This window comes from Periplaneta americana, chromosome 6, assembly GCF_040183065.1.
Source record: "Periplaneta americana isolate PAMFEO1 chromosome 6, P.americana_PAMFEO1_priV1, whole genome shotgun sequence".
Taxonomy (NCBI): domain Eukaryota; kingdom Metazoa; phylum Arthropoda; class Insecta; order Blattodea; family Blattidae; genus Periplaneta; species Periplaneta americana.
This window is the reverse complement of record NC_091122.1, coordinates 24,561,314-24,588,246: the sequence shown is the minus strand read 5'-3', so window position 1 is coordinate 24,588,246 and position 26,933 is coordinate 24,561,314.

Below are 26,933 nucleotides of genomic sequence, written 5' to 3'. Positions count from 1 at the left end.
CAGTTTCAACAAGGTAATGCATAAAAAAAATAAAAGTGAGAAGTTCTCAGACCCTAAGTAGTATTTAAAAAGAAACAACAAAACAATAAAACAAATGCCACCAGAAATAAATTGTTTGGGGCATTTATTAAATGCACGAATGTAAAAGGTCCGAATGTCAAGTTTGTTAAAATCATATACTAAAAAAAAATTTAACCTCCGAATGTAAAGAGTCCGGAGGATAAGTAAAACGGATCAATAAAAAACTACATCACCCTGTCAAGTCCTGTATTCGGTAAAAATCTCAGAACTGCATTTGTACAATTAAAATCATTTCCATCTGGGTTAGATGACAGCGGTGCTAATTCAAATAATGTGAGCGAAAATTCCCTTCGGGGTTTACAAAAACGTACTGAGTTTCGTAAATATAGTTACGAATACTTGCAATACGGTTTTACGTGGAGTGAAGATGAATGTAAACAAAATCCCAAGTGTCTTACATGCGGAAACGTTTAGCCAAGTCAGTCGATGGTGCCGAATAAACTAAAAAAGATATTTAGAACTACCGTTTTCAACGGCATACTTGTGTGAATCAGCATTTTCTAGCATAAAAAATAGTGAAATCTAAACAAAGGAACAGACTACTGCATCTTGAAGATGACTTACGTGTTGGCCTGTCAATTATAAAGCCACGTATAGATAAACTCTGTGCAATCCACAAAGCGCAGACTTCACACTATTTCAAACAGATGAGTTTTCAAAAACGATAATAAAAATATTTTATCGGACATCCAGCATAGATAGCTTGGAATTTTTGACACATACCTTTGTTTTTTCTAATGCCACTCAAGTTGCTGCTTGCTTTTTTTAGGATTTTCGATTGCGTAATGACGTCGACCTATCTACAACACTGGATGTCCGACACTACATAGAAGTTATCAATGCTTTTTTTCTGGCGAAACGCGCTAGAACGATGTGTGAATAACTATATTTTTAATATAATTTTTCTTTGAATTCCGCTTAGAACTTGAAAGTCTTAGTTGGCCTAAAAGGAGGTTAAAAACGACAAAATTTCCGTCCAGTGAACAGTAATCATCTTCCCGATCGCTATAAAATATTCTACACAGAGTTCCACGACCTTTTTCTACAGAAGAAAAGCACTATTTTTATTATTAATAAAGACAAATAAGTGTGTCGCGATATCGTGGGCGTTGAGTAAAGTGTGTCAATAGTGGGGTACGGATTTTTAGGTCGTTAAAATGTACATTTATGTGCCTAAAATAGGCTTCAAAGTATAGGAAATAGTCTCTGAAGAATATAAATTAGGCTCTAACAAAAATAATATTTTCTTCAAAAACATGTTCCAAGTCATCAGGAATTCACTTCTAAAATTTAATAATTTTAAATTCTTATACACCGTTACCACCACTACTCCTAAAAGTACAAGAACAACAAATATCTAACTAGTTAGGCCTATAAAGATAAAAAATATATCCCCGTAATATGCCATGAAGGCACTTGGGGGGCATGGAGGTAGAGCCCCATGCTTTCCATGACCTCGGCACTAGAATGAGGTGGTGTGGTCGGCACCACGCTCTGACCGCCTTTCACCCCCGGGAAAGACCCGGTACTCAATTTTATAGGAGGCTGAGTGAACCTCGGAGCCGTTCTGAAAGTTTGGCAACGAGAAAAAATCCTGTCACCACCTGGGATCGAACCCCGGACCTTCCAGTCCGTAGCCAGCTGCTCTACCAACTAGTTAGGCCTATACGTAAACTAAATAATTAAATGTGAAAAATAAGTTTTACACATAAATTCAGTACACAAATAAGTCAAATATAATCAATTTTTACCAAACCTTGTCCTTTAATGTCCATAATTTAGCTTCACAATAAATTGCCAATACGTTTTCTAAATTTTCAACTAAAAAGCAATGCCGTCTGTCACTCAACACAAATTTGTATGCTGAAAATGAACGTTCCACATCCAATGAAGTGACAGGAGCGTATTTCAATTTTGATACTGGTTGGACAGGAATGTTACATTGTAAATCCGTGTTCTTCCCTGCTAGGATATCTGAAGCAGTACGCAGGTTCTTCAGTCCTACATTTCTCTGCAGAACTTGCTCCAGTTTATCCCGTACTTTATTTCCAACAGAACCAGGAACACATTTGGAATTTAAAATACAAATTTTCGAAATATGAATTAATGTTTCGACCTATTAGAGATAAAACATACATAATAGGTCAAAATAGGCTTTGTCGTCAAAATGGGAAGGGCATAGTTGCGCCCCACGGTCAAATAAAATGCAAGAAATAAAAAAGGGTCCCTGTTTTGTGGGCATAGTTGCGCCCCGTTCCTATCAGGTAGAGAAAAGGGGATGGCATAGTTGCGCCCCGATGAAATAGGTAGAGAAAAAGACACTACAGAAACTCGAAACTCTTAATCAACCAACCTTATTGATTTGTTATGCGATTTAATATTCATTATCGATACCGTTAAAATGAACACCATGAAGTTGGCAGTACTTTATTAGCTGACATATTCAAATGAGTGAGCCGTTGGAATATGGGAGCTTAGCAGTCTTGACATTTTATTAATGGTTTTCACACCGTCTGTGGCGTATAGTGAGGATAATTTAAAATGAATGTTAAGTTTAGTGAAAAGGGTAAAAAGTTAATAATTCACAATGGTTCTAAGTTTAAATTTTCGGAACCCTGTACCGTAGGGTTAGGATATCGATGTACAAACAAAAAATGCAGTTCATTTATTGTGTGTGATCGATAAAAAAGTGTTATTTTAAATAGTAAAATTGATCATATGCTAGGCCTATCTGATTTCAATGCAGCTATCACTGTAATATTTGTAAGTAATTTGTTTATATTATGACAATAACTTTCGTGTGTACTATGTCCATCGGGGCGCAACTATGCCATGTCCATTCTGCTACCTGATTTCTTCGGGGCGCAACTATGCCATGTCCACTCTGCTACCTGATTTCTTCGGGGAGCAACTATGCCATGTCCATTCTGCTACCTGATTTCTTCGGGGCGCAACTATGCCATGTCCATTCTGCTACCTGATCTCTTCGGGGCGCAACTATTCCATGTCCATTCTGCTACCTGATTTCTTCGGGGCGCAACTATGCCATGTCCCTTCTGCTACCTGATTTCTTCGGGGCGCAACTATGCCATGTCCCTTCTGCTACCTGATTTCTTCGGGGTGCAACTATGCCATGCCTAGGCCTCCCAATTGACCGCGGGGCGCAACTACGCCATACCGGTCAAAATAGGCATTTTTAGGTGCTATTAAAATACCAATTTTAGGCATAGTTTTATATGAAACGTGTATTTGCAAGTTTTTATGAACTTATCTTTTAAGGATTAAAATAGGTTTTTACCTAAAATCCGAAGTCTAGCCATCAGTCAAAAAAGTTTGGGAACTACTGAGTTGAATGAACACGTGTTAATATAAACAGAAACTCAACAACAGTCAACGGTCTACTGATATGGCCTACTCAAAGATTCTACACACGCAATATAAACATAGATGTTAAATCTTGTATAAATAAAGTTCACAAAAGCATATTATATTATTTAAGGCCTTCAGATATCCACAAATATCAGAAACAAATGCAAGGACAGCACTGTTCGCTTTGTTACCATGGCTACCCGATTCCTCACGAAACACTGCAAAGAATGCGAAATGAGATCGTATCTGTCCGTCTATCCGTACTTGACCTGGGATCAGGGTCTTAAACGTTTACTGGATTTTTATGAAGTTCCACATTTAAGGCACTCGTTAAAAGTTTCTGGATGTAAGAATTTCGACATTTGTACTAGTAAAGGCCGCCCGGAAAGGTTATAAAATGATATTAACGTACTTATCGTGATTGAGATTTCTTGGCTAACATTCACTTGCTATTTCCATGAAAGTTTATAGGATTAAATATAAAAAATAATTCAGTAAAATTTTGATACAGCGGCTAGAGTGTTGGACTACGCCCAGTGTGGTCTAGTTGTTATCATATTTATCATTAAGTTCGAGGTTTGCGAGTTCAAATATAGCCGAGAGTCATAAAAATAATCATCATTACATAGGCAGAAAAAATGTATCTGGTGTATATTGTCGTACATTCCTATACTAACAATACCATCCCATCGCACCTCCTCATACTCATCCTCTTTCACAATAGCCCTGCCAAGACTCTGGAATTCGCTACCTGCTAGCATCAGGGACTGTCGAAATAAAATTCAATTCAAACGCAAACTTACTAGGCACTTGGTCAGTAATTGAGACTCGTTCAGACATGGTTTCTTGTAAATAGTTCTCTTAATCTATCACAAAATATTTCAATATCCGGTAATTTCATCACTATAGAATTTTGTTATTGTAGGTTTAATTTGTAATTCAGTAAATACAAAAATATTCTTTGTTCTTAACTTCTATGATAAAATGTCTAGCTTTCATTAATCAGGTAATCTTGTCGTACTTTAATTTTTATTGCAATTGTAATTGTAAATTTAATATTAATTGCAATTTTATTCTTCATGTTATAGTTGTAATCCCCTGGTAGAGGGGCAGAGAAGGCCTGACGGCCTTAAATCTACCAGGTTAAATAAATAAATACTAAAATAAATACCAAATACTATATGCACTTGTTTATCAGTTTATAATTCTGCCTGTGTAGAACGAAAAACGACCAAACAGACCAGGAGACACATCCATCTATGCAGAGGTCATTGAAGATGTTTTCGATCCGTAATAGACAAGTCAAATCATTTTAATCCTATATAGAGAAATGTGGTAAACGGGAGAAGAATTCGGAGCAGAAGAAGATATGAAATGATAGACCACTTTAAGATATATGTATCATATGAGGAGACAAAGAGGAAGGCATAATAATAATAATAATAATAATAATAATAATAATAATAATAATAATAGTCCACACCTGTGGAGTAACGGTCAGTGCGTCTGGCCGTGAAACCAGGTGGCCCGGGTTCGAATCCCGGTCGGGGCGAGTTACCTGGTTGAGGTTTTTTCCGGGGTTTTCCCTCAACCCAATACGAGCAAATGCTGGGTAACTTTCGGTGCTGGACCCCGGACTCATTTCACCGGCATTATCATTTTTATTTCATTCAGACGCTAAATAACCTAGATGTTGATAGAGCGTCGTAAAATAACCCAATAAAATAAAATATAATAATAATACTAATAATAATAATAATAATAATAATAATAATAATAATAATAATAATAATAATAATAATAATAGGAGAAGAAATGTCAGACGGAAGTGAAAGTGGGAGAGAAGTACTTCAAGGATGTCCTTTATCACCTACCCTGTTCAACATCTACTTGGAGGATTTAGTGAAGAACTGTTTTCAGAACATGGGAAGAGTGATAGTAGGAGGAAGAAGAATAAAATTTATCACATTTGTTGATGATATGGCGTTGTTAGCAGAAGAGGAAATTACACTAAAGGATATGCTACTGGAGCTAAATGACAGCTGTGAGCAGTATGGGATGAAGATAAATGCAAATAAGACGAAGAGCATAGTCATATGAAGAAAAATACAGAAGATAGGCTTGCGAATTCGAAATGAGGCAGTAGAGCAAGTGGACAGCTTCAAATACTTGGGGTGTACTATAAGCAGTAACACGAGTTGCTGCCAGGAACTCAAAAGGAGGATAGCAATGGCCAAGGAAGCTTTGAATAGAAAAAGGAGCATCTTCTGCGGACCTCTGGAAAAAGAACTAAGGAAGAGACTAGTTCAGTGCTTTGTATTGAGGTGTGGCATTATATGGGGCAGAAACATGGACATTACGACAAAGTGAAGAGAAGCGAATAGAAGCATTTGAATTGTGGATATGGAGAAGAATTGAACGTGTGAAGTGGACAGACAGAATAAGAAATGAAGCTGTGTTGGAAAGAGTGGGTGAAGAAAGAATGATACTGAAACTGATCAAGAAGAGGAAAGGGAATTGGTTGGATCACTGGCTGAGAAGAAACTGCCTACTGAAGGATGCACTGGAAGGAATGGTGAACGGGAGAAGAGTTCGGGGTAGAAGAAGATCTCAGATGATAGATGGCATTAAGATATACGAGGAAACAAAGAGGAAATCAGATAATAGGAAAGATTAGAGAAAGCTGGGTTTGCAGTGAAAGACCTGTCCTTAGGCAGAACAGTAAATGATTAATAATAATAATAATAATAGTCTAATAGTAATAGTAATAATAATAATAATAATAATAATAGTGTAATAATAATAACTTACTTACAAATGGCTTTTAAGGAACCCGAAGGTTCATTGCCGCCCTCACATAAGCCCGCCATCGGTCCCTATCCTGTGCAAGATTAATCCATTCTCTATCATCATATCCCACCTCAATAATAATAATAATAATCTAATAATAATAATAATAATAATAATAATAATAATAATAGTAGTAATAATAATAATAGTAGTCTAATAATAATAATAATAATAGTAATAGTAAAAGGTAAAAAGGTATCCCCATAACATGCCATGAAGGCATTTGGGGGGCATGGAGGTAGAGCCCCATGCTTTCCATGACCTCGGCACTAGAATGAGGTGGTGTGGTCGGTACCACGCTCTGACCGCCTTTTACCCCCGGGAAAAACCCGGTACTCAATTTTATAGGAGGCTGAGTGAACCTCGGGGCCGTTCTGAAAGTTTGGCAACGAGAAAAAATCCTGTTACCACCCCGGACCTTCCAGTACGTAGCCAGCTGCTCTACCAACTGAGCTACCCGGCCGCCAATAATAATAATAATAATAATAATAATAATAATAATAATAATAATAATAATAATAATAATAATACTGATAATAATAATAATAATAATAATAATAATAATAATATGTAGGTGACAGGGGTATACAGATCTTTCTACTTGTTTATCTCTAGCTATACTTTTCGGCCGATCTATTTTCGTCTATCACTCTATACAAACGTCTATGTCTCATTGCATCCCTGCGTCCATCCGGTTATCTTTTCCAGCAATATTTTATTTGTTTCTTAATGGACCGACACACCAAGAAATTCTCATGATTTGGAGTCGACACAAGGCCCTTCATGTAATATGAGACATTACATTCGTCTATAGCAGCTAAACCAGTATAAGTTAACTAAAATTAGGTTATTTGCATAAGACATATTAAATATATGCATATTTATTCCAAATTTTTTATGCTCATATCCTAAACGCATGCTTGGTCATGGTGGAATTACACGGTGATTACAATAGGCCTAAAACTTCCTGTTCAAGTTTAATTATCCAGGCCGTCTAAGGCATAACAATTAATTAAGTAATGTACTTGAAGCTGTCATCAGCTTAAACAAGAAGAACTGAATTCCTTGCATAAAGAGGACGATGATACATGTGCGAGGGCTTGAGAAGTGAACAACCAACACCTGCCCTGGCAGTGAAAGCGGAGTCCGAAACGGTTTTTGTGTTACCTGGAAAAAATATATATTACACCCATGAAAAATTTAGTTCTACAGCTACGGATATTTATGAGTTCAAGAAATATGATACGGCATAGAAGGAGAAAACATTTCATTTCGACATTTCATTCGGACTTCACATTTTTTCTTTTCCGGTCAAAGACTATCGGCCTGAATACACTAAATCATATTAATTTGTTGTTTTCTCCGAGATTTATACGATAAGTGGAACATATTTTGCCTGGCCAGTTCAAAAAGGGAAACAACTCAAAACTGAAAGTTTTTAGGTAACTTCATTTCAAAGTCTCAGTTGCTGTGAAAAATCTAATTAATGTTACTCTAATTTGAAACTTATAGTACATATAAAACATAATTAACAGAGTTTGCAGTTATTGCAATGAACTCGAAATTTTACTTGGAAGTTTGTTTTTTGTGACATATTTTGAGTTGGGAAGGAATGATAAACGGGAGAAGAGTTCGGGGCAGAAGAAGATATCAGATGATAGACGACATTAAGATATATGGATCATATACGGAGACAAAGAGGAAGGCAGAAAGTAGGAAAGAATGGAGAATATTGGGTTTGCAGTGAAAGACCTGCCCTTGGGAAGAACACTGTGAATGTATGAATTTTGAGTTGTTTCCCTATCGAACTGGATTGTCGATTTGCAAGTTATTAATTTAACTCTGGTGACGACCAAGATCTCAATTCCCAAGCTCTACACCTGTGGAGTAACGGTTAGCGCATCTGGCCGCGAAACCAGGTGGCCCGGGTTTGATTCCCGGTCGGGGCAAGTTACCTGGTTGAAGTTTTTTTCCAGGGTTTTCCCACAACCCAATTACTGGGTAACTTTCGATGGTGGACCCCGGACTCATTTCACCGGCATTATCATCTTCACCACATTCAGATGCTAAATAACCTAAGATGTTGATAAAGCGTCGTAAAATAACCTACTAAAAATCAATGCCCAAGATAGCTATAATATAGGCCTATATGTTGCGTAAACCTACTCAATGCTGTTTTATACGTATAGATTATTATTAACAACGTTGTATGAACTACTAGATTATTTAGCGAAGATGAAATTATTGATAGTGAGATGGTATTAGGAAAGATAAGACAGAGGACTCCTCATCTCATTACCCGACATTATCCTTACAGCTGGGGAACACCTAGGAAAAAAATCCAACCGGATTTCCAACCCAAGCGGGAACCGAACCCACGCTAAGTGCAGCTCCGGATCAGTAGACAAATGCTCCTATCGACTGAGCTAGGTTGGTGGCTGTTATAAAAGAAGAAAAATTAAGACCTAAATTGTTAATTTTTCACTAAAATTTATATTTTTCATTTGCATCATTCCTAGATGTGACTCATACTGAATATGAACAAAATCCATCTAGTAGTTTAGGCAAAGTCATCATAGAGACAGACAGATAGACAGGGTGTCTAAAACACTTTTGTATCTCTGCAAAAATATCAAAATATACAGGGTGAACCGGTGGGAATTTATATCCGTTCTATGGGAATAGGTGTTTGTCCCTCGTCTTGTTTTTGTACTGTGATGTCTCTGCAGTGACTCTGCATCGTGCTGACCACAAAGTCAGAGAGACCTACCATATGAGAGGATTTGTGCGTAGTGTTTGTTGAAATAAAGATAAAAAAATCTAGATGATGTTGAAGCAACTCAAGAAGAACAATGTTGTCAGTTCTGTACGCTATATTGACAGTGATGAATCAAGAATACTGAAAGTTTTTGTGAGAAGGGATCTTTATAAGTTGTGTAACTTAGACACTTCTTCCTTACAAGAGTCAGCTGCTGGTCACAGTTGTTTTGCGGGCTGTCTACCGAGCAGACGGGAGGGCACACTGAATATAAAAGACTCTGGTGGGTGCGTGTGTGCGCGGGAACCGAGCAAGGGGCACAGTAGATCTCCCAGCGGGGCGCCACTTAGCTGCCCACCAAACAAATCATCATGCAGAAGCACTGATCATCAGAGAACCCATGACCTGTCGTTCCAGCTCTTACAAAGCATGATTTTTATCTCTAAACTGTAACTCCACAAATAATCCTACTTCTGAAAGAAGGGAACGCAGGAAAAAAAAAAAAAAAAAGAGGAGAGATATAGAATATTTACTCCCTGGTATCTACTCTGTAAATTTTAAGAAAGGTTGGGAAAGTAAACAAGTCTCTTATTAAATCAAGGCATAAAGTGATGTAGATCCTTCTTCAAGGCATTCCCTGATATTTATTACGTATTCATACAGCTTCCAGAGATTATACCACATTCAATAACAGATCCAACTTTTTAATTTTTGGGCTCCTTTTCGTGAAGGCATTCCTGTTGTTCTGTCAGTTCTTCTAATTTCCACTTCTTTCGCTTTATTCTTCTGCCTTGAATATTTATCGATTTTCACCATATTACACACTTTCTTCATTTACATTTACTTTCCATTATTGTTTTATATATCTATATCTATACTAATAATAAATCTGTAGCCGAAATTTTTCTGGCAATTTTCCATTTTCCAAAAATAATTGGTCCTAACATATATAATTAACCGCCCTCAAACCGAAAATAGCTTTTTTGAAACTTTTGTTTGTATGTCTGTCTGTCTGTCTGTCTGGATGTTTGTTACCTTTTCACCCGATAATGGCTGAACCGATTTATATGAAAATTGGAATATAAATTAAGTTAGTTGTAACTTAGAATTTAGGCTATATGTCATTCAAAATATTTTATTTAAAAGGGAGGTTATAAGGGGGCTTGATTTAAATAAATCGAAATATCTCCCTTATTATTAATTTTGTTGAAAATATTACATAACATACGTTTCTTTAAAACTGATTTCCGATAAGTTTTATTCTATTCAAAATTTTGATAGGACTGATATTTAATGAGATAAATGAGTTTCAAAATTACAATAAGAACGCCATCTAAGCGGTGTAATGAAATAAAATTACAAATGACTTCGTCTATAAGGGGCCTTGGACAACAACAATCGAAAGCTATGAAACATAGCCTACAGAGAATGTTTCTGTGTTTGTATGAAGTATTATCGGAAGCTAAATTAACCGATTTGTATAATTAATTATTAATTCACCAGTGGAAAGTGTAGTTTCTCTAGATGGACATAATGCTATAATGTTATTACAGTAACTTCTGAGTGAATCGAGGACAGATAAGATTAAAATAGATTCTTATGCACAGAAAACTTGATAGGCTATTCTGCACATTCGTTTCCTGTATTTCCTAAAATAATTTTTATGACCAAATGAGTGGTCTCTGGATCAAAATGATCGCACTTTATTTTTTTTAAATACAATTTAAATTAAATAACATGATAAACGATGTACCCTTCTATCAAACACGACTGTTCCCTGGACCAGATGTCCTATTTTAATTATGTAATTACTTTATATTTATTTCTAACGGGTGCAGCGGAGCGCACGGATACGGATAGTTGTATTATAATTATTTTATTACAGTGAAACCTCTCATTTACGGACATCGAAGGGACGTAACAATCTGTCCGCATCTAAGAGGTGTCCTTTATTGGGAGGAAGGCCCCCCAATTTAACAGTAAATTTATAATATGCATTATGCATCCCTTCAATTTTATTCTAGATCTTCAGTTACGCAATACTGTAATTTACATGTGAGGGCAGCAATGAACCTCCGGGTTCCTTAAAAGCCAGTAAGTAAGTAAGTAAATAAATAAATAAATAAATAAATAAATAAATAAATAAATAAATAAATAAATAAATAAATAAATAAATAAATAAATAAATAAATAAATAAATAAATAAATAAATAAATAAATAAATAAATAAATAAATAAATAAATAAATAAATAAATAAATAAATAAATAAATAAATAAATAAATAAATAAATAAATAAATAAATAAATAAATAAATAAATACATACATACATACATACATACATACATACATACATACATACATACATACATACATACATACATACATACATACATACATACATACATACATACATACATACATACATTTAAATTAAAACAGACGCTGGTACAGACACTCATTCTACCTCACTTCGATTACTGCGACGTTTTGTTCAGTGATCTCAGGATTGATTCCGCTCAGAAACTACAGCGTGTTCATAACGCGTGCGTCCGCTTCATTTGTAATGTTCGATACTATGATCATATCTCACCTTCTTTCGAGAAGTTATCATGGCTTAGGTTACATGAGAGGAGAAATCTGCACTCACTTTCCCTCTTATATCGAATTATTTACACTTCATCCCCCTATTATTTATTCGCTCGATTTCATACTCTCTCTCGCTATCATAATATTAATACTCGATCACAACGCGATAACACGCTAGAAATTCCACTTCACGCATCATCTCTGTATTCCTCATCCTTCACTGCTGCTACCTCTCGTCACTGGAACTCTCTGCCGCCTGAAGTCAAGGGCTGCCGAACATTGAAATCTTTCAAATCCAAGTTAGAAAATTATCTTATGACGAGTTGCCAAACTAACTTACTATTATGACAAGTGTTGTATTGTATGTTTCCACGTATTCACTTTTTTTTATGTTCTAGTGATATTTAACTTATTTTATGTTTTTGTTTTCATATTTTCCGATAATGGTATATCTATAACGTGATAAGTTGAGCTATATATAATCATAATTTTCCTTACTGTGTGTACCTAAAAGTATTGTATTCAGTGTATGTTTTATACTGCACTATTTTATTATTATTATTATTATTATTATTATTATTATTATTATTATTATTATTACTATTATTACCAATAATTGTCTTATTTTTTATACTTAGTATAATTTATTTTGACCTGTTATTCACATTCTATTATGCCTTTTCCTTTCTTTCTGTGTGTTATATATTATGTCTGATTTCTACTTACTTGTTGTTTACATTTTATTATTATTATTATCTTATTCAGGTTTGTGTGTAAAATTGTAGTGTACTTTGTAAATTTGTAGTGTTTTTTGTAACGCAGTTTTACTCCTGATTGAGTGTTAGAGAAGGCCCTATGGCCTTAACTCTCAGGTTAAATAAATCATTACTATTATACATACATACATACATACATACATACATACATACATACATACATACATACATACATACATACATACATACATATAGAAATATTCTTCGAACTGCAGGAATGTAATCCATTGTTCAAGAAAAGTGGGACAAAAAGCACCAATTTAAGACATTGGGGAAATTGTCAGAGGAAATTAAACAAAACCGTCACAAACCCCAGACCGAGGAGCTGTAGGTGTTGCTGGTGTGAACAAGCTTTGCGCTGCAGCTCTGCATTTCTTTAAGAGCAGCTGCAGACGAGGGGGAGAGGAGGGGGGAATTGGTGACCCACCCGCGATGCTAATTCACAAGCAGTTGGTGCGATCAGATCTTGTAGAGCAGAATTTCAGCAGAACATAACTTCCAGGCCTCCCCCCCCCCACTCCTTCTGGCCGACAGACGATTCTCTGAAATTCCATACATTCCCAACTCGACACTCTGATATACTGCCGACCTTATACTGTACAAGAGGAAAGGAGGAGAGAAGAGAAGAGGGGGCATTTTCTGCTGTAAATGTTAAGTGAAACACAACCAAAACTCTATGGGGGAAAAAACTGTAAAATATAAACACTTGGCTTAAAGCGTTCGCACTCGAAGAAGAAAAAAATATTGTTTTCTTCCTTTCGAAATGTTTGTTCTAATTGCTGTTGTATGTATGTATGTATTTATTTACACTGCTAGTGGGCAAGCACCCGGTGGCAGTGGTATACACAATATAAACAATACACAATAAAATTACAATACACAATACAATTATATACACAATACAAATACAATTATACACACAATACAATAAGAATACACAATACAATTGAACACAATAATTACAATTAATAATAATACAGACTGTTCCAAGTCAAACTATATGATTATGTATGTATGTATAAAGTACGAAATGGAAATATAATAATTGGAAATTTATCTTTTGAAGAGGTCGAGAAGTTCAAATATCTGGGAGCAACAGTAACAAATATAAAAGATACTCGGGAGGAAATTAAACACAGAATAAATATGGGAAATGCCTGTTATTATTCGGTTGAGAGACTTTTATCATCCAGTCTGCTGTCGAAAAATCTGAAATTTAGAATTTATAAAACATTTATATTACCGGTTGTTCTGTATGGTTGTGAAACTTGGACTTTCACTTTGAGAGAGGAACAGAGATTAAGGGTGTTTGAGAATAAGGTGCTTAGGAAAATATTTGGGGCTAAGAGGGATGAAGTTACAGGAGAATGGAGAAAGTTACACAACGCAGAGCTGCACGCATTGCATTTTTTACCTGACATAATTAGGAACATTAAATCCAGACGTTTGAGATGGGCAGGGCATGTAGCATGTATGGGCGAATCCAGAAATGCATATAGAGTGTTAGTTGGGAGGCCGGAGGGAAAAAGACCTTTAGGGAGCCGAGACGTAGATGGGAAGATAATATTAAAATGGATTTGAGGGAGGTGGGATATGATGATAGAGAATGGATTAATCTTGCCCAGGATAGGGACCAATGGCGGGCTTATGTGAGGGCGGCAATGAACCTCTGGGTTCCTTAAAAGACAGTAAGTAAGTAAGTAATAATACATAAAATAACCTAATTTATAAGTGAACCTAATTTTACAATACAACCTACATATGTATAGGCCCTACATAAGTTTCACATTGGTACTGATAATAGTCTTTTACTTTTCCCTGATCTCACTCAATGTAGTGGCACTATGACGCATTTCATTGACACTTTAGGACACACTTCACTGACACTCTATAACACATTCCACTGACACTATAGAACACATTTCACTGACACTATAAATTATCACTGATCGGAACTATTCACTCCACTGTAAAACCATAACTTCACTGACTCACCTCGCTTCACTGATACAACAGCTCAAATAAGACAAATACTTTCACCCTTATGCATACTTATAAACAGAACTACATTTAAGCTAAACATTTCTAGTCTAAGGCCCTCTTACACGCTATTTTTAAATAATTTACAATTCAAACCAAGGAAGTAACTCGTCAGGCTAAATAAATACATGTCACCTTAAAAAATTAAATGTTAAATGTCACCTTAATTTTAATTTACACTTTATACACAACTTTTTAAGTTATTCTTGAATCTCCTTAAGGAAGGACAGTCCTCAAAGACCGCTGCAGGTAGGTCATTCCAATCGTTTACAGTTCTATTTAAAAATGAATATGTTATATATTTATTTAGGCCGACAACGATCCATCATATGTTTGTGTCCAATTTTAAGATTTAGTCACTGTATTGGGTTGGAATCCTTCATTTTCACCACCAAAATAATAGTGAAAAGTAAAATTAAAGATTTTTTTTGACAGACGTTGTTTTCAGATAAGTGACCAATGAATCAATTAAATTAGGTTAATGTTCAGTCAATACTTACTACTTTAAACAATGAATTATACCATTGAGTATAAAAATTATTTTATTCAATTTTATTTTATGACGAGCGCTTTCGCTTTACGGCCTCATCAGGTCTCATCTGAACATGACAAAAACACATTATAGAATATCTGGTTGACAACTTACAACATACATGAATTGTGTCATTACGACAAAAAAACTAGAAACTCAGATAAGTTTTTTTAGGAGCATGTCAGAGTGCATATGTGATTCTTAAAGTATTCGTACATCATTGTCTAATGTGGAAAAATCAGAATTACAAAGTATTATACAGGGTGTTTCCAAGGTGGTGTTACAAACTTTCCGGGATGATGGCGAAGGGCACATGTATCAATTTGAGATAAGGAACCCTGGTCCGGAAATGACCGAGTCGAAAGTTACAAGCAAAAATAAAATGAAATAATTTTATTCCTCTGTACACCTTATTTATGTGTATTTATCTGTACATCTTACACATACTGTATTCATCTGACGTTGTTTACGTTGTCTACTTAGAGTATTCCATTCAATGCGCTGTCTGAGGGATGGGGACAGGAAACTACACTAAAGCAATGCAGATAGCGTAATGTGTAACGGACATGGTCGGTCCTGATATGCACGTCTGTAGACAGCAGTGTATATGTACAAGTTGCAGTGTCCAGTCGATCAGTACTAGTGAAATGGAGGAGTACACGAGAGCGGAATAAGCAGACCTTATTTTCGAATACGGATGAACCAATGGGAACAGTAGACAAGCTCACAGATTGTATCGGGTAAGTACCCACGTAGGAGACATCCAGCCCATATCATATTTCCACGACTGTTCCAAAGGTTAAGAGAAGGAGGGCACGTGGTGCCAAATTACAATTCCATTTCCACATAACTATTTTTGCTTATAACTTTCGACTCAGTCATTTCCCGACCATGGTTCCTTATCTCAAATTGATACATGTGCCCTTCGCCATCATCCCTGAAAGTTTGTAACACCATCTCGGAAATACCCTGTATAATAGATATGTCTTAATTATAAAACAGTTAAAATGCAGTTAAAACAGTTGAACAACATATCGATGGTCCAGAACCAGACTGTTCCAAGTCCATTTTACTATTTTTTTTTTTTTCAGGAGAGCTATTTTAAGCTCCTGACAATCAAAGCTTCATGAAGAAATTTGGAATAGCTTCATAGCAACCTTTTGAAGTGGAATATTTACAATTTTGTTCGATTCATATATGCAGACAAGAACTGGAACACAATGAAACACAGATTTCTTTCTTATAAAAAGTTGGACTTAGAACAATCTTGTTCACAGCTATCCATATGTTGAATGAATTAGTTGTACATATTTGTTAAAATTACATCTGTGATATGTTCACAGGCACTATCAGCTATCGAATCAAAGAGTTAGAAATATGTAATTAATTGATTTAAAATATAATGTAATATAAATTTAGCTTCCCTTATGAAAAGGTTGCCAGATTTGACAAAGCGTATTACACATAATTTGGAAACACACCTAAAAGGTAAAATTATATACATTTGAAACGGTTAGGGAATCGAATACAAAATGTCAGAAAAATTTACACCTAACTACCGTTTGTGCTCATTTACAGTTAAGAAAGGGGGGGAGGGAAATATCATCAGATAGGTTACAGTGATTTGTATGCCATATACCGCGAGAAAAATAATAGTACGGATTTACTGGCATTGATATCTAAACCAATCAACAGCCTTCTGTTAAGATAACTTGCTTTCGTAGCGAACGCAAACACTACCGAAGACTCGAACCTTGGACACTTTTTTAGAACACTACGAGGTCTTAAACATCAATAAAAGAGTTGTACTGAGGGGATAGTCACGTATATTACCCTACTAACATCTTCAGATCACAGAAAATGAACATTTTTGTCTAATGCTATAAATTTCATACCAAAGTCTTCAACCCTGAATAGAGAAAAACATAATAAAAGTCACAAACGAGGAAGAAAAAAAACAGTGATAAAGGAGAACAAGTGACGTAAGAGAAAAGGGGAGTGGAATGGTACGGTGGTGGTAGGTACAAATAGTTTTACGAGCAAAATACAAGTTTTCAGTTTAAAGATTCTAGTCGAGATGTGTATAATGGATGGATGACAAGAAAGACACATTGTCTCATAAAAATAATATAAATATATAAGGAAACCGCCCGTACACTATGCCCCGAGTACAGTCACGGCTTGGGAAACACAGATCTCGTCCTGCTAGTGCTACCCTTTCCCCCACCCTCACCGTTGATTACTATCTGCTTCTAGATTTGTATTTCAACTGAGTTTCAAAATGGCAGTAATAGAATGCAGAAATGTTATCAAGGAAGTCTTAACTGACGGTTAAGTAACCAAGCAACCTCTTAATACACCGGCGACTTCATTTGTTTTTAATTGTACGACGTACTGTCTTATCGTCATAGCAACGAAATGAAACGGGTAAAATGATGCAATTCTTGAATGTGCTTTACAATACAGGGTGAATCTAAATTCAACCCACTAACGTCCAAGAGCTGTAGAGAAAACCCAACTAAATAATTAGAGATAAGTAACTGATTAACTAGTGAACTTACTCGTGTTAATTATGTAAGTCTATGCGGTCTACAGCTGTTTCGGTGCAACTGGAATACGATATACTTGTCTCCATGTGAGCCCACACAAAAAAGTCTAAAGGGCTTAGCTCGGGTGATCTAGCAGGCCAGAATGCTGTACAAACACTCCCAATCCATCTATCACGAAAAGATTGTCAAGGTATTCCAAGCCATTGCACTTTTTTGGTAGAAGATTTGTAAACAGAGTGGATTGAGTTGAGATACAGTGCAAGCGTATACGTTCTACAGAAAGTGATTTTATTACCGGATTCAAAATTATACCTACAATATCGGATTAGGAATCCCAGTTGTTACTTGCAGACTACACCGGTGACCTCGGTTTGGTGTTGTGTCGAACCCCCATCATGAACTCTCACCATGAGTCCGTCTAGTGTCACAGCAAATCAAACTCCCGAAACGTGAGGTACTAAAAACACCCGCTGGATGAAGCTAGAGAACTGGTCAGCACAAAATAAAGTCTTTTTTACCCTCACGCTGAACCCTAATCATTTTCCCCGTATTACTTGATATACTAGTGGAGTATAGTGATTTTCTAGCTGTTAGGTTGAATTTTCTTTCTCGAACTTTGTTTCGAATTTCGGTACTGACAGTTACTTTCTAAATAAATAAATACTGTAAATAAATAAATAAATACATAAATAAATAAGTAAATAAATAAGTAAATGAATGAATAGATAAATAAATAAATAGATAAATAAATAGATAAATAAATAGATAGATAAATAAATAGACAAATAAATAAATAGATAAATAAATAAATAGATAGATAAACAAATAAGTAAATAAATGAATGAATGAAAGAATGAATAGATAAATAAATAAGTAAATGAATGAATGAATGAATGAATGAATAAATAAATAAATAAATAAATAAATAAATAAGTAAATAAACGAATGAATATTTTATTCATTTTAGTAGGTTATTTTACGACACTTTATCAACAGCTTAGGTTATTTAGCGTCTGAACGAGATGAAGTTGATAATGCCGGTGAAATGAGTCCGGGGTCCAACACCAAAAGTTACCCAGCATTTGCTCATATTGGGTTGAGGGAAAACCCCGGAAAAAACCTCAACCAGGTAACTTGTCCCGACCGGGAATCGAATCCGGGCCACCTGGTTTCGCGGCTAGACGCGCTGACCGTTACTCCACAGGTGTGGACGAATGAATGAATAGATAAATAAATAAATAAATAAATAAATAAATAAGTAAATACATGAATAAATAAATAAACAGATAAATCAATTCATATATAAATAAATACATACATAAATAAAACATAAATAAATAGAAAGATAAATAAATAAATAAATACATTTATACATAAATAAATAGGTAAATAAATAAATAAATAGATAAATAAATTTATACATAAATAAATAGGTAAATAAATACATATATAAATAAATTTATACATAAATAAATAGGTAAATAAATAAGTAAATAAATGTGGCAACTGTTGGCAACATTGGAAAGACGGTCATACTAGCTCCTTAGGAAATAATGTTAAGTGGACCCAACTATAGACAGTCGTGTGCACTGACGACTGGAAACTCAAGAGTTGCCTGTACAACGGCGGCCTCTGTTGGATGTCAGGCGAGCAATAAAGTAGGGTGCAGGTCTCTACTAGAAGCCGCTCCTTCAAAAATCAACGAATTCCTACAAGGGTCGGTTGACGCTCACGCTCCGATACATGTCAGGTCTCCAACAGATATTGTTTCGTAAAGAATAGCCGTGTCATGAGTAGACAGATAAACTGGAAAAACAGTTGAAGAAAATAAAAAAGGAATGGTACTCACGACGGAGATAAAATAAAGAAAACGCACAATTGAACAAGAGAGATAAGAAAAAAAGAGGAAAAGAGCAATTCAGAAAAGCAAGAAAAAAATAAGAGCTCAAAATGAGCAAGAGGACAAAGTGAAAGAAACTCCAAAAGAAGGAAAGAACGTGAAATGAAGGAGGAAAATAAAAAAAAACATAAATAAGGTAAAAAAAGACGGGGCAACAAGGCAAAAAAGCAAAGGTAAAAAAAAAGTGGGAGAGAAAAAAGGAAAGAAGACTGACGTTAATTAGGTTATAAAAATTGACACAATATTCAAATTAAAGAAAACTTTCATTCATCCAAAGTTTTCTACCCAAGAGCAGGTCTTTGTTTGCAAACCCAGCATCCTTCAATCTTTCCTATTTTCGGTCTCCCTTTTAGTCTTCGCATCTATGATCCATATATCTCAATGTCGTCTATCATCTGATATCTTCTTCTTTATTCCCGTTCACCATTCCTTCCAGTACCTCTTCAGTAGGCAGTTTCTTCTCAGCCAGTGACCCAACGAATTCTTTTTCTCTCCCTGATCACTTTCAGCACTATTCTTCCTTCACTCACTCTTTCCAACACAGCTTCATTTCTTATTCTATTTCACACGCTTCTTTTTTCTCCATATCCACATTTCAAATGCTTCTAGTCCCTTTTCTTCACTTCGTCGTAATGTCCATGTTTTTGCCCCATACAATGCTACACTCCACACAAAGCACTTCACTAGTCTCCTCCTTAGTTATTTCTCCTGAAGTCCGCAGAAAATGTTCCATTATCTATTAAAAGCTTCCTTTGCCATTCCTATCCTTCTTTTGACTTCCTGGCAGCAGCTGAAGTTATTATTTATAGTACACTGTAAGTATTCCAAACTGTCCACTTCTTCTACTGTCTTATTTCGAATTCGCAAGTTTACTTTCTTTATTTTTCTTGTTTGCATTTATCTTCAAGACATACGAGAAAAATAACGGCATAAGGGGGATTGAATAAAGAAGAAAATGAACTAGGTGTATGGGAGGAAGAAGAAAAGAAAAATTGAACGAAGGAAAGTCGAAAAGTTTAAATAGAGCGATAGAATAAATTAGAAACAAAAAAAAAAGAAGAGAGTAGTCTACAAGAAAGAAGAAAAGAAAGGAAAGTAAAGGAAAAAATGAGAAATAAATATCAGAGACAATGAAGTAAGGATAGAAGGAAAAACAAAAGATAGAAAGAAATGGGGAACCATTTAAGAGAAAGAATGGTAGAGTTTAAAAATTGAAGAGATGCAAATTAAAGCGTAATAGTTCATCCACTGTATGCTCAAGACATAAATGCATTTCGTATTTTTAATCCTGACTTTTGCGCAATTGTTTGTTGCAAAGTGGCAGAGGGCCAAATTCGAGGTTAACACATCTAGCCTACCGAAACAGTCAAATTGTTTTACTCACTAAGTAATAATTTAAATCGGCGACTTTTCCAAGAAACCACGAGATTGATTCGACAAGTTGATTTCTTCGGCTCAAAATAACTGAAAACACAGCTGTGGCGACTGCACAATCAAGATCAAAGACCTGCAATAATCTATTGTTGCACGTGCATCTGTAAACATACCGACAGGCTTGTGTGTACAACACAGTGTTAAGGGACAATGGGGAAAGAAGGGTCCTCATGTTGTATGTAACAAAAAAGTGTAATACCGTTTTGATGGAAAGTCCATAGTTCTCTCAGAAAAAAAAAATGATTTCCTCCCCCCACCAAACGTTTAACACCCTGTTATTCGGCAACTATTGAGAGTAGGATCACAGTCGAGTATATACAGTCACGAAGCTTTAGTTATGAGGGTGCTAGGAACACTAGACTGTGCCGGTACTATTTCGCATTGTCTCTAATGAGGCGATATTAACGATCCTAGTTGTTAGCAACTATCTATGGATGCATATTTACTACGTATTGAGCTTCGTGACTGTATATACTAGACTGAGGTAGGATCGTGATTTTTGTTCATGTCGATATGAAATCTAATAAAGAATCGTTTATCCCTCTGGCGTATTTCAATAGCCTGGACGGTTTTCGTGTAAACTTAATTTAAAAACCACTGATTTGAAGCCATTGACCGAAACGAACAGCTTGCAACATTGTAGCCAGAAAGGGAGATGGGAGGTAGTTCGCTAAAGCAGACAGATCTGAGTTCGTTGACCTCTTACATCTGTATTACGACAAGAAACAGCAGTGTGTTAGCGGCGATGTTAGCTAGTATTCTGAAGCTGAAAATGTGTTGTTAATTGCTTTGTACGGTTTTTATTTTTAAATTTTTAACTAAAAACTACAGCATTCTTACTCATTTATCAAAATTGTTACAAATCATACGACTTTAGGAACTTGATTCTTTACAGTTTAATTATGCATCCTGATGTACAGTCTTAAAGAATTTACAAGAGTGGCGTGATTTGTAACAATTGTTGTGGTAAATGAGTCAGAAAAATATAATTTTGTAGTTAAAAATCGAAAACAAAATTCTGTACCAAGCAACTATAGTATTCACAACACATTTTTAGCTTCAGAATATTAGCCAATTAAAGAAACGATACTCCTGAATAGTTCATTCTTAATCTGTAATATTCTTTTACTCTTCAAATTTAAGAATAATGGTATTTAAAAAGCAAGCACTTCAACTGATTTTAAGTACTGATTACTATTCTAATAAATTTTAATTTAATTTAAATTTATTTTGTTTATATTATTTTTCATTTTTTTATATTTTTTACATGTTTTTATATTTCTCCCTTACTTTAAATTAAAAACAAATATATTTTTGTTATGAATCTTTCAAAATGCAATAACTAAAATAGAAATAAAATATCATTTATGTATACAGTATATTATTCCACTATATTATTGACGTCGTACAAAATTTTGTCCAATATTCTTTTGAGAAGATTAACTCCGTACGTTGATGAAATTATTGGGGATCATCAGTGCGGTTTTCGGCGTAATAGATCGACTATTGATAAGATTTTTTGTATTCGACAGATAATGGAGAAAAAATGGGAGTATAAGGATACAGTACATCAGTTATTCATAGATTTCAAAAAGACATATGACTCGGTTAAGAGGGAAGTATTATATGATATTCTTATTGAATTTGGTATTCCCAAGAAACTAGTTCGATTAATTAAAATGTGTCTCAGTGAAGCGTGCAGCAGAGTCCGTATAGGTCAGTTTCTATCTGATGCTTTTCCAATTCACTGCGGGCTAAAGCAGGAAGATGCACTATCACCTTTACTTTTTAACTTCGCTCTAGAATTTTCCATTAGGAAAGTTCAGGATAACAGGCAGGGTTTGGAATTGAACGGGTTACATCAGCTTCTTGTCTATGCGGATGACGTGAATATGTTAGGAGAAAATCCACAAACGATTAGGGAAAACACGGAAATTTTACTTGAAGCAAGTAAAGCGATCGGTTTGGAAGTAAATCCCGAAAAGACTAAGTATATGATTATGTCTCGTGACCAGAATATTGTACCAAATGGAAATATAAAAATTGGAGATTTATCCTTCGAAGAGGTGGAAAAATTCAAATATCTTGGGGCAACAGTAACAAATATAAATGACACTCGGGAGGAAATTAAACGAGAATAAATATGGGAAATGCGTGTTATTATTCGGTTGAGAAGCTCTTATCATTCAGTCTGCTGTTAAAAAATCTGAAAGTTAGAATTTATAAAACAGTTATATTACCGGTTGTTCTGTATGGTTGTGAAACTTGGACTCTCACTCTGAGAGAGGAACATAGGTTAAGGGTGTTTGAGAATAAGGTGCTTAGGAAAATATTTGGGGCTAAGCGGGATGAAATTACAGGAGGATGGAGAAAGTTACACAACACAGAACTGCACGCATTGTATTCTTCACCTGACATAATTAGGAACATTAAATCCAGATGTTTGAGATGGGCAGGGCATGTAGCACGTATGGGCAAATCCAGAAATGCATATAGAGTGTTAGTTGGGAGACCGGAGGGAAAAAGACCTTTAGGGAGGCCGAGACGTAGATGGGAGGATAATATTAAAATGGATTTGAGGGAGGTGGGGTATGATGATAGAGACTGGATTGATCTTGCACAGGATAGGGACCGCTGGCGGACTTATGTGAGGGCGGCAATGAACCTTCGGGTTCCTTAAAAGCCATTTGTAAGTAAGTAAGTATATTATTGCATTATATTCTGTACTGTATCTAATTATTGTATTATTTAATATTTTCTCATTTTACTTTATTATTATTTAAAGGGATCATCGCCCCTTGTACTTTCTAGCTGACCTACTCTTTTGTGTATTTGATATAATTTCCTTGTATTTCTTGTATTATTATTTTGGTATTTTTCACTTTACTTTTGCTTACTTATATTTGATTACTTACATTAAACAATTAAATGATTATCTTAGTGTAGGCTTAAACTTGATATATTACTTTTTCATTATACAATGCAATACTTCACTCCCGGCCACAAGCTTTTGCTTCATCGGGAGTGCCAACCAAATGTGTACTATTATTACCTTTCAAAAAAAATTATTATTATTATTATTATTATTATTATTATTATTATTATTATTATTATTTTGAATTTAATTAACTTACTTGTTTTGTATTATACATATAGCTCAACTGATGATTGATCGTTTGCGTTTGTAAATTTAATAATCTGATTGGCTATGTATTGTATACTTTTAGTAGAGCCATCGATGTAGCTCAGCCGGCAGACTCGCTGGGCTGCTGATCCGGAGCTGCGTTCGGGCTTGAGTTGGATCTCCCTTTAGTGATTTCTTCCGAGGTTTTCCCCAGCCGTGGGACTGAAGCCGGATGGTCTATGGCGAGTCCTCGGCATCAACCCCTTTGATTTGATCACCTGGTTGGGTTTTTCCGAGGTTTTCCCCAACCAAAAGGCAAATGCTAGGTAATGTTTTGGCGAATCCTTGGACCTCACCTCATCTCACTACATCTCGCCAAAATATTGTAAAAAATTGCACAAAATTGTAAAAATTGTAGAAAATTATTAAACTGTAAAATTGTAAAAATTTGGTAAAAATTGTAATTGTAATATTATAAAATTTTGACTTGTTTCACATCTTAAAGCTTCCTTGCTCTTGTAAGATCTATGGAATAAAATAAATGAATGAATTATTATTATACAAAAAACTTCAAATTATTGTAACTCTGGAAATATTGAGATTAGGACAAATGTTTATGTGACTTTTTTTGCTCATAATGTCTTCGGATATAAGCTCCGGAAGTGGCGGTAAATCTTCGTGAATCACCCTGTATATATTATATAAAGTACAATAATAAATAAGTAAACAAATAAAAATATATATAATTAAATATTAATTTAAAATCTCCAGCAATATCCTTAATATTTGCGCTGTTTTCTAGGCGTTGAATAATATTTATTTTGTTGTAAATATTCAGACGTGAACGTGTTTGTGACATGATGCCTTACCGGTATGCGGTGGCTTGGATTCTCGTCACAACAGACCACGTTGTACTGTTTTGCTGCTTTCTTTAGACTCAAACACATTTTAGTTAATAGCCAAAGGAGTCCATCGTCAAAGAAATGAAGGTCACGCGAGGATTTCAAGTTGTACATTTTGCGACCCTTTTAATAAGCGTCACCCTGTTTTGCAAGATCTACGATGAGCACGTTTCTGCTGTTTATTTCAGAAGTTGTACTTGGCTGGTGCAATTGACTTTGCTGCGGTTGTGTGGTACTTCCTCTGGACCTGCGAGAGGAATGCGTCGCGGAATGTATTGGAAGTTCTTTGTGCTCGATCAGTGCTATTAATTCGCCGCGTGTAGCAAACAATGGACACTACATCTGCAACGACCAGATTAACTCCTTTGATTAGTCCCCTGGTTTATAGCGGCGTGGAATTTGGTCTATCAATGCGTTTGATCGGACAAATGCAGAATGGACGAAATATTTGTTTCTGTCTCGTATTCGGAATGCAGGCCAATGTAATATCTCTGTCTTCCTATGAAGAATCTATTCCCAGAACATCAAATAATGCGGGACAAATAGGGTGATGCAGAAATTAAAGAACTAAGAAGAGTTAGACACTTAACCAATGTTTTACCTCTCAGCCTTAAAAAGAACCCGATCTAAACTTTAGTGATGCCCCACTTCGATTATTGCGATTCTCTATTCACCAATCTAAATACTGATCTTGCCCATAGACTACAGCGTGTTCACAATATCTGCGTTCGTTTCGTTTGTAATATTAGAAAATTCGATCACGTAACACCGTCACTAGAATTGTTGTCTTGGAGTCCACTTAGAGAAAGAAGATTCTTCAATTCTCTCTTATTACTATTTAAAATCATCCATACCTCCACACCCTCTTACCTAGCATCTCGTTTTGTTTACTTTTCACTGTCTCGAACCCGGAAAATGTACCTTCTCTCTATTCCTCTGCACAGAACATCCTTCTACTCATCATCTTTCAGCATATTGATTCCACGCCTCTGGAATTCTCTCCCTGATCATGTTAGAGACTCGGACAATATCAAAATTGAAATTGAAATTAAAGAATCATATTCTAGTTCGTGGAATTGCTTGTTGAACACCTGTCAGGTTGTGCAACTTCGGCTTAATCCATGACATAGGCCTATAGTAAATATTGTAACTATGCTGTTGTAAAATTGACAATTAATATGTAATTTATTTATTATTATTATTATCATCATCATTATCATCAGTTATCAGTTATCACTATCATCATTGCTATCTCCGATATTATTTCTTTTTTTTTTTTTGTATTAGCTCGATGAGAGCTCTATAGTGTTCTTTTGACCCTGTTGACCCTCTATAGGGCTTTAATTTAATTTGTATTATTTTCATCAGCGCCTATATTTATTTTTTGTATTTATATATGCTATCTGGTAGGATGGAAGAGAAGGCCTTATGGCCTTGTTCCTGTCAGATTAAATAAATAAATAAATAAATAAATAAATAAATAAATAAATAAATAAATAAATAAATAAATAAATAAATAAGAGTTAAGATGTCAAGTGGAAATGGAATTTGAAACTATGGGTGCCGAAAAAAAAACATAAGAAATATTTTTAATGCTAAGTCCACAAGTTACAATAATAGAATCAAATATACTTCATGCATGCATCTTTAAGTGAAGTAGCACATTCTTGTGTGTTATTTCTATGTAAATACATATTTACTAATAAAGCTAATATCAATTATATTTTGCATTATCTTTATGTTTCAAAATGTTTAGAGTTAGAAAATACTACTTTTATGTTCCATATTTCAGAGTTTAATACATATTTTAATTAATTTCCATATATTTTCAATATTTCATATAAAAGTAGTCCACAAGCTCAACAATAAAATAAAATGAAATAAAATTCTATTAACTTTCAAAAATACAAATCAAGAAAAGAATTTTAACTATTTTCAGTAATTCCTTTAAAATCAGACCTGTGACATTCTCTCATCTCTGTTGACATTCTTCTCTACAAACCGTTGTTATGGTAACACGCAATAAACA